The sequence below is a fragment of the Ruditapes philippinarum genome, unplaced genomic scaffold (genome assembly GCF_026571515.1).
Source record: "Ruditapes philippinarum isolate M1 unplaced genomic scaffold, ASM2657151v2 ctg1744_1_1_1_1, whole genome shotgun sequence".
Taxonomy (NCBI): domain Eukaryota; kingdom Metazoa; phylum Mollusca; class Bivalvia; order Venerida; family Veneridae; genus Ruditapes; species Ruditapes philippinarum.
The window spans coordinates 79185-90148 of NW_026859489.1; positions in this window are offsets into that span (position 1 = coordinate 79185).

Below are 10964 nucleotides of genomic sequence, written 5' to 3' on the forward strand. Positions count from 1 at the left end.
CAAAACAAGTATACTTAAGTAAAAAACGCAATGCCTCCAAAATCCTAAAGATCCCTTTATGCTCTAGCAATTTCCGATTTTTGCTTCCAGATGTGTTAGAAAAAACAGACAAGAAACAGAATTTACAATTCGTGAAGTATCGATGTGACAGTTCTGTCTTTACTAGCGTTTTGAGACAATTTATTCTCTTATTTTGACTGGTGTAAATTTGCTTTGAGAACGCTTATGTAAGAGGACTTTGTGAAGTTCTTATTGTGCGAACAGACATAATGCGTAAGTCTTTCAGATTGTGATTATATTCTTTTGTAGAATATCTTTCTTCAAGAAATTAAAAAAAGTAATATAAAGTAATAGCCACGTCGGTCAGCATCGTTGAATAATATAAGCATGTTGATAAATAAGTTAAAATTTCAATTTATTTTTATAATACATATATATTCATTAGCCCTGTTTGTTTTCTACATCTGAACTGAGTAAATATTGAGGACATTTAGAATTAGACTCTCTGAGCAGGAAAGTGCACAACCATGTGTTAAAATGGGTGTAATAGGATAACCTTTTTACACACATTTCGAAAATTTGATAAAAACAAACCGAACCGGACGATTTTCTATGGCTACTTATGCTTAACATGCATATATAATCCTCCGAAAACCGGACAGCAATATGTTTACTTTCTGTGTATTTTAATATGAACTAAGATACACTTGTATTTGTTTCCTAAAAACGTTTTTTTCATAAGGATGATTACGTGCATTACAGATTCTAGATTATTTAGAGTTTTCTTATTTCTGAATTACTAAAAAAAGAGTCTGTGTAATATGCAATCTTAAGTTCAGAAAATTGTTCTTAACACTGTTACGAACCAGGCGTAACGAGAAAGAAAAGCCATCAATAACAAAATTCATTACAAAAAAGTTATAAATAAAATAATATTTAAAGGAACCTAAAGTCCACAAGAATATGAAATAGTCCGTAAAACCTGTAATTGAGTTAGTAATAAGCACTAATTTAAATATCCGAAACACTGTTGAAAACAATTCGTTAATCCCCACACATGGCTAAAGAGTGGTTTTCACTTGATATATAGATAACTGTCACCAAAGATAACCTAAACTAACGCCTTGGAATATGTACCCTTATATATACCAATTTAGATCTTTCCAGAACTTTTTAAAACATTCTTTTTCTAGGTATATCTGATTCTTAATTAGTCTACTGTTACTAAATTTAGAAAACTAGAAGATTCCTTATATATCTCTAAAAATAACTTTTATTTAAGACTTTTCAAAATAAAGGTAACGAACATATAACATTCTTAGTGTTCATTTCAATACGCATCTGTTGATATAAGACATGACACTGTATATCAAATAATTGAACATTAACGATTAATAAAAGGCGTGCGTGTATTGGCCGCTCACTGATGTTAGGTTAGGCTTAGATCCTTTTATTACATCGAAAGTGATTAGGCGTTATCAACAAGTTACAATCCAAAAAACTTTAAAACATAAAAAATGCAAAGATTTAAAGCAGACCAAAGCTAAATAACATATTCAACGCAAAAGGCGGGGAAACCCAACCCCAAACGCTAAAATACACACAAACCATTTCCTCTAATCTATCCAACTAAAAATCAAGACCTGGCCCCAAAAATTCCTGTAGAAACCATAACCCAACCCTGAATAAAAGAAAACAAACACGCAGAGTTCTGTAAAGCGGAAAAAGGACTATGAGACAAAAACTTTTAAACAACTGCTATTTTAAAACTTTACCCCTGATTAACCCCCCCTCATAATTTTTCCCACAAAAAATTTAACACCCCAATTTAAAAAGAGTATTTTATATTTTTTTAGTTTTACTTTTAAATGAAAAAGAAAAACTCAATTTCCAACAGTTTACGATTTCTCCCTCGTCACGGAAAATAATTGTTTCAAAGTCAAAAGTCAAATCTAACGGTTCCTATTTTTAAACCCCGAAAAAATTTTCTATTATTAATTCTTTAGATGTCAATAACCCTTTTGTTTATGAAAATAATTTTAACCCGCTTGTAAAATTTTATTTTTTTTTATGCATCTTTTTTAAGCAATAGGTCGAATATAAATTTTTTCGATTTTTGGGGGAATGGTCATTTGACCGTTAATTGTAAATGTAATTTGATAATTAATAGGGATTTTTTGCGATTCCTTTTAAAAAAATTTACCCGCTTTTTATTTAAAAAACCTACCGGGGACGGGGTTTTTTCTTTTGGCGCAAATTTCCCGAACTTAAAACACTTACTTTCAGGAATTGATCGGAAAAAAGTGGGGCAAGGGAAAAAGCCGCCCGCTCAAGCCACGTGCTTTTTTCGTGTTCAATTTTTGGCGCCATTCGCCCCCTCATTTTGTTTTTCGCCCCCCGAAAAGTCTTTTTGGGGGGCCCTTTTGATTTAACTCTGCCCAAACCCCCCGCCTTCTCGCCCGATCTTCCCCTTTCACCCCTTCGCGGGATTGCTTTTTATTTTACTGTTTTTTGCTGAACCTTTTTAAAGTCCCCAAGTTGGTCTTGTAACTATGGGAAGCTATTGAGAATTTGCATGGGAAATTTTAGCAATCAAAAGCAACACAAATTTAAACATATTCTATCGCTTCTAAGGAAACCTACAAGGAAAAAAGCGAAAAGTTTCAGTTAAGGGGAAATAATTTTTTTTTCCAACATTGGGTTTTTTGACATATACATTCTAAAACTGTTTATTTGATACAGCTTAATATATATTGAAGTAAACTCTCTGTGCTAGTTTAAATTTTCCTCTTTCGCCTTTGTGAAAAATGGACTTCGCCCGAAAACGTCTACAAAATTGACGTACCGATGAAAAGAAATAATATTTAAAATAAATAAAAACATTTCAACGTATTTAAAAAAATGTATCTTTAAACAAAAAGGAAAATACTTTTTCATAAATAATCCATGTCGGGTAAAACTTTTCATTTTTAAGCATTTAACTTCTCCCGTCTACCTTTTCCTTTTTATCACGCTTAAAAAAAAATCAACAAAACAAAACAAAAAAAAAATGCAATTTTAATAAATTTTTTAGCTGCTGAAAAACTATCATTTTTTTCCACGATTTTTTATATTAAAATTTTTTCTTTTAATGTAACTTTAAAAAATTTAAATTTTTAAATTTTAATTTTTTTTGGCCCCGGGGTGGGTTACACAAAATATTACAAAAAACAATCCAACATTTTTTTACCTGCCAAAAAATTAAATAAAATGTTTTAAGAAAAATTTATTTTTTAAAAACATTCTAAAATTAAGGAACATATTTTATTTTAATTGTTTTTTTTCCTTTTTTAAACAGTAAGGGGTTTTTAATCGTTCATTTAAAAAATTTTAAAAAACAAAAATAAAAAAAAAATGAAGAAGTTCATTTTTGATTTTTTTACAAAAAAAACGGGAAAAATTAACAACTTTTTCTAAAATTTTTTTAAATCATTTAAAACTAAATGAATAAAAGAAACAAAAATTTTTGGAAAAAAAAAAGAAAAAATTGAGGAAAAATTTAGAAGTAAAAACACCCCATCAAACAATATTTTTCCCTTCTTTGTTAATTTCTTCAACGACCAATTTTCTGGAAAATTTTTTTTTTCATTAACACCTTATGATACTTTTCTAATTTCTCGGGTTGTGTTTTTGCCTTCGGCGCCCCAAAATGAGTTTTCAAAATGGACTTTTTTATATATTTCATAACATTGAACATTGTGCGTCGACATTATTTTTAAAAAATTATTTCAAACTTTTATTTTTTTAAAAATTTTTTAAAATTAAAAAATAACAATTTTAAATCTTAAAATAAGAAACCCCTCAAACATTTTAGACGACAACATTTAGATAGAATAATTTTAAATTGAGGGTTCAAAATTTAAATTTTTACTAAGAATCTTTGAAATCACTAAAATTTAACCTTTTACTTTGCACCTGACGTAAATGGAACATAATTAAAATTTTTTATTTTGCCCTGGTTGTATCCTTCCGGGTATTTTTTTAATGACACATCAAACCACCCCCTCAGTCTCGCGGCACACAAAAAGTATTACCCCAAAAGGGAAAAACTTAAAAAAAGGATAAGTTTTTATAATTTTTAAAAACTTAAAATCTTTTAACCCATATCCCCCACATTTTTAAGGGTTTTAAAAAACACCATTATGAAGAATTCCGCCAACTTTTTATTTTTCAATAAAAACTACCCCCTACTAAACAGGGGCAATAACGTACTTTTTCTTTATTCTTTATAATAAAAAAACCCGACATTTTCATGTTTCCTTTTTCATCCCGCGAATTTAAGCACAAAAACAGTTACATACAAAACCCCTTTTTTAAATAAGGCGACTTTATATTTGATCTGGGGCCCTTTTTCTAATTTTAAAAATTTATTTTAATGAAAAATAACGACAATTTAATTTTAAAAAAAGAATAACTTTAAAAAGGGGACGTTTACTAAGGAAAAAAAACGGGGCCCTCAGTTTATTTCCGGTCCAAATATTTTTTTTTATTTTTTTTTTCGTTTTGGGGGGTTACGGAAAAGAACATCACAAAAAAGGATAAAACAGTTCAGGGTTTTACCAAGGGGGTTGGGAAAATTTTTTAGGGCCCGGTTTAATAAAATCAAAATGACAAAATTTTTGATCAGGAATTAATTTTTTAAAATAAATTTTTTCTGGCGGATAGTAGACACGTTTCCCAAAAAGGGCAAGACATAAATGGTTTTTAAACATCCGCATCATTTTTAAAAAACACAAATTCCCCAAAGGGAAATTAGAAAAGTATCAATTTAAACGTATAAACTGTACTTCCCCTTCAAATTATTGTAAAGAAAGCTACTTAGACCCCCAACGTTTTTGAAAAAAAAATAAAAAATTTTCTCTTTTTTCCCTTTGATAATTATTTTTTTCAAGATTACATTAATACTTAAATATCGGGGTTTTTTCATAATTAACCCACTTTTTTCTTTCTGACACATTTTACCAATTTTTTTTTAGAGGGAAGTAACTTTTAGTTTTTTACGTAAATCTTCATAAAAAATCTTTAAAAACGGTTTAAAAAGAAAAATACCCATTACTGGTTTATCCCCCCGTTTTTTTTGGGACACACTTGAAATGAATTCCCCCCTTTTCCTTAAAAAAACAGGCTAATTGAGGCTGTAAAACCCAAGAAAAAATGCGGGCGAGAACTCCATGTTTAAAATAATATGTAAATAAAAAATAATAAAAAAAAAAAATAAAAAATTGAAAAATAAAAAAAATGAATATTTAAAAACAAAAAATGAATAAAAAAATAATAAAAAAAAATCGGACATAAACCTTTCCACTACCCCACTTACTTCTTAAAATCTTTCCCTTATCGTCAATGGCAAAAGCTGATTGGAAAACTAACAAAAAGCCCATTTTGTATGAAAAAAATTATTTCATTTAATTTTTTAAAAAAGTTCTCAGCATGGTACAATACTTCCGAAGTATGTTTAAATTTTAAACAAAGAAAAAACATTCAGAAAAAAAAACTTTTTTTCTATTTAAATTTTGATAATTTTAATAATTTTTAAATTTTTTTTAAAAAAAACCCACACAAGGAATTTTCACTACAAAAAATTTTTTCCCCCTTTTTTACATTTTATTTTTTAGGACTTTACAAGCCCTGGCGGATCTTATTTCAGCATTTATTCAACAAAACGTCAACTAATCCATTTCAAGGAACCGTGTTTCCAACAATAAGTAGGGTAAAAGAAGGGAATTCAACTATTGCACTTTTTTTACTTAAAAGGGGGGGGGGCAAACTTAAAAAAATTTTTAAAGATGCTTTGCAAGAAAACTTTTTTAAATTTTTGAACATCTTTTACGAGTTCGTACTTTTTATTTGTTTGGGTCGTCAGGCCAAACAAATAATGGTAGCGAAATTTCAGAGTCTAATGTTGTTAATTGCAAACGCCGAAAGTAGTCCACTTTTTTGAAGCGGTTACTTCCCTTTATATGTACACTAACACCGAAAAATTCAGGGGAGATCACTGCGTAAAGATGGTCAAAGACAGGCGAATTAATTTTCAAGCAAAATAATTCCCGAATGGTCGAAGATTTCTAATATTGTTTTATTGTATTTTCTGATCGAAATTAAGTAAATACAAAGCGGACATTCAACCTCTGACACAGAAGTTCACAACAAACCTAACAACAAGTAGTTCTCAAAACAGCTAAAAACTAGCGATTTAAAAGAATGAAATATTTTTATTTTGTTACAAGTATCCAACAAATAACAACGCATTCAAAGTTTAAAAATAGCGTTGGCTAATAGAATTGTCAATAAACGTACAATCACAAATTACGCGGATGAATATGATTTTATCAATGAAAATACTATTTTTAGCGCTTTCGATTACCGAATACTACACAAACCGAGTAGTGGAATATATAGATTCTACATGTCGGACTGTTTGGGCGAGAAGATTTTCGCTAAATTATTTACTTCAGTTTTAAACAGCAGGTTTATCCTGAACAAAATACCTCGAAATTAATAAGGATAACAAACCCGAAATGCAATGGAAGTTCTAAATCTAGAATGACTTGATGTTATGCAGATCCTATTTGTATAACTTCTCCGTGGTGCAGGGGTAACGCACTCGCTTCAGGAGTGAGAGGTCTGGAGTTCAAATCCAAGTCGAGGAAACTTTTTTTTTTAAATTCTTTTTTAAGTGTCTTTGTTAAGGAAGTAGCCATGATATGCAAGGATAAAGTGTGACTGTCGTAAAAAATGAACATAAATGATTTTTTGATGCATCTCTAGTTATGCAGAATTCCGTATGTATCAAACTCTGGTGCCTTGCAAAATGAATTATAATACATAAAAATAAACTTATACAGGAAAATGCATACAGATATACGTACAGTACGATTAAGATTGCAAAGATCAGAAAACACCACAGAACTTGCATCCCTTTGATTCTTTATAAATATACATGCTTAAAGTAAGCTCCAGGATTATTTACATCTGTGTTGAACAACAGTTAAAGTCGTTACAAGCCCTAATTTAGAATAATATGGTTTTTCTTCAGGCCGTTCACATATAAATTCACCGTGGCTGAAGGGTTTTCTGGCTCGCCTATGAAGCGAGAGGTCTGGAGTTCAAATCCAGTAAAGGCAAACCATTTTTTTTTTCAAATTATTTAAGTCAAATAAACATTGGATTGCATATCAGTGTTGCAATAAGTCTTATAGCCAATTTACTACAATTAAAACGCTGGAAAGCATTGGTGGCACTATACATATAATCTCACAACCTGCACCTTTTGTACATTCTGAGACCCAAACAAATTCAGCGCCTTCTGTGCTTTGATTTTACTCGTAGGTGTAAATTGAGTGTAGACTTTAAACATTTTAGTTGAAAATGAAATATGCATCTGTGTTTCTTGCATATTCACTGATTTGCAACTATATCGTAGGCTAGATTCTTTTTACAACTTACTATAATTTCGCAAGTCTGTGAATCAAATGGATATTTCGATATGTTGATATCACATGATGCGACCACATTGATTGGTGTCAGCCATTTAACTTCGCCATTATATGTTACCATGCTATACACACTGACAAGGTCATCATCGTCGTTTATAAGTCGGATAGAATCAGCGCTGTAAAAAAATAGAAACTATAAAAAAATAGTAATAATAAAAGTGTGTGTTATAAAAATGAAAATGTGTATTATTAGAATGGTGTTATTTCTCGTTAAAGAGAAACTTAACAAAAAAAAGAAAAAGAGAAAAATAAACAGTTCAGAAAAATACTTGTTCAATGGGTAGAAAATGCTGTAGACGTCCTGCTTGGCTTTTTGTCTGACCAAACTCATTGATGAGACGAACCCGCTATAAAGTCCCTTCAATCTATTGATCGCTATCCGCATGAGTTCAAACCCTGTCATGGGACAAGTTGTTGTTTCCTTGAGCAAGAAACTTTACACTCATTGCTCAGTACTGGTTGGTTCCAGGAACGGATTCGAAAGTGTGTTTATAAGCTTATAGCATCCTACACAATCGAACTAAAATAAATTCTGTATGAACCAAGTCCCTTCAATGGTCTCATTAGCGAGTTTTTACTGTACGTTCAAAACTTTTCATTGTTATTCCGAATTCATATGATAATTTAGTCCACTATATTCTATTTTAACACGAACCAAATTGTTCACTTGTCATAAGAAAAAAATAAATGAATTTAAAAGAAGGAAATTAAAGAAGTATCATATGTACTTCTTTTGATGAAATACAGTATTTATAATTTAGCCTGTACATAAATAGAATAACTCCGGAGACAAAAATATTCGTTATTTTTCCCAAGTAATCCGGAGGTAAAAACAAAGTTTTACAGTTACAGCCTCAAAAAATCAGCGCAACAGGTTGACTAATCTATTCACGGTGCGTACTCGCTTCGGGCTGATTTGGAATATTTCCCCTTTCCTGAACTGATTTGGATTTATTGCACCGGATTGATTAAGATAAAATGGATTTTTAGCTTGACGAGGTAAGAAAATATAAAAAATAAACACATTTACATCTGTTAATCTATGAATATTCAACTTGCACGGAACATTGCAATGTTTAAGGAATTCATATACAACTTTATATGGTTTGTTAACGGTCTTTTATAAGTTAGAACTGTAAAACAAATTTCACTTGTTAGTGAAGTAGTAGTGAACACTAGGATAAAATTGCTAAAAAAGTCATTATTATATTTGATTTTCGCATTGAGTGCGTTAGATATGATAACCCTAGAGTCTTCCATCGAGCTGAGGAAGCTACAATTCCTAGCTCAGCTATGTAGATTACCAAACACATAGTCTGTTTCACTACATAAATTTTGATAGTCAAACACAAGGGTATATTCCTGACATTTATTGTATTCTTCTGAAATACGGGTTGAGTGAAGTTATTAACTCATATGTTACAGGCGGTAGTTTTCCACCAACAACTTCATAGAAACGAATTTTACATGAATATATAATCAAACCAAAGAAAGAGCAGTTACAGCGCAGATACAAGTGTTTACACCAATATTACCAATGGGGGATAACCTTTGCACATTATGGTGTATGTGTAGGAATAACCCTCGATTACTCTCCCTTTGCAAGAAAACTTGTGTACATTATATCGCGCTCTGTCTCTAAAATATATATCGAATGTAATTGTTTACATGCAGACTTTGTGCAACATCAAATATTCTACTGTCCTAAGAAATTAGACACGCGTAAAAAATATGGGGAATTGTTATTGAAAATCTTGGGTACAGCAACGTTTCATTTATACAGTTGTTACCGTCACACGGTGCATATCCATATCGGTACCCTCTTTGCGAAATCTGCTCAAACGGTACCCTCTTTGAACATGCACAGGTCATTCTCTGCTAAAAACAAACCATCGATGGATTACAATCCAGTAAAATTTCATTGTAATAAGGAAAGGAGGTATGACACTTAGAAAAGATGTATACCACGGAACACTAGACTGTTTTATTTATATGCAGATTTGTCATGTGCCCGTTTTTCATGTACTGCAACTTCACAATAAGCTACAAAAAATCGACATGTCTTGCCTCGCCCATCACCTCGACATATTTTTCGGGCTGAAATGAACCTATGGCTTGATTATATATGCATCATACATATCTAATATGTTCATATAAATATTATCCTCGGACCATCTTCGGACAAATGGCTGTATATTGTCAGAAATAAATGAAAAATTCGTAAAAACACCCTACTTTCGGTTTTGCAGCGACACGGGCTACCTATCTTCATTTGAATTTTTATATCACAGGTACCCTCTCATTTTTGAACACACAGGTACCCTCAAAGCACGACATATGCTTTTATTTGCGTTTATCGCTAATTATGTAATATTTACATAAAGGTAAGAAATATTACATACATACTTAACGATTAACGCAAATAAAAGCATATGTTCTTTTTTTTAAAGTTTTTCAAAAATTGTTTAGGTTTGCTGAACCTAAATTTTTCTATACTGTATATTTGCTTCTTAAGTAAATATTTTTCTTTTTTCTTATTGTATTCTTATACTCTTGTTTACATCCACAAAATTACTCTACTTGAAGCATTAAACGCATTCAAAGTGTGCAAATATGTTGATTTTGTTCGTTTACATTAACATTTTCATTCACCACCGGCTTACTATTGTTACAAAACAGTGAAAAACTAACGGGAGTATGGTCACTTCATTCGTTTACCGAATGTACAATAAAATGACAAATATTTGGGAAATTCCTTTCATGAGTTAAAAGATAATCTATTATGCATGTTCCGTTATTTGTTACGTATATGTTAGTGTTCATCCGTGCTGTTCTACAGAAATTAGAAACTTCGACGGGAGCGATAGCGACAGGAGAATGTTTCTAATTTCTGTAGAACAGCTAAGGATGAACACTAACATATTTAGTGTCAAGCTTTATTTGGCCCTTGATTACGTCACTACGCGTAACTATGAAGCACTATGAAAAATAGAAGGCGACTATGAACGGATTTCAATATAGTATCGACTTTTTTTCTTCTATGAAAATTAACGCACACAATTTTTAAGAAATACAGCGTTATCATTGGATGACAAATAAAGCTGGACACTAAACTTTTTTATAAACGATTACAGCCTAAATTCTGCGGTCGCAACACGAACAGTATACTACGAACAATAAAAACTTCATTTTGCCGCCACAAGAACGATTACAATCAATGTCTTGTGGTTGCAATACGGACAATTTCGAGCCTTGTTTTCTCGTATTTGCGTTTGCCTGACGAACGAGTACGAGCCCGTTTTGCGTTGGCCTTACGAACGAGTAAGAGCCCGTTTTGCGTTGTCCTGACGTATAATTAATCTACACATTTAAAACTTGTACAAAAAACAAACATTATAATACAAGCTACGTGTTATTTCTATGCTTATT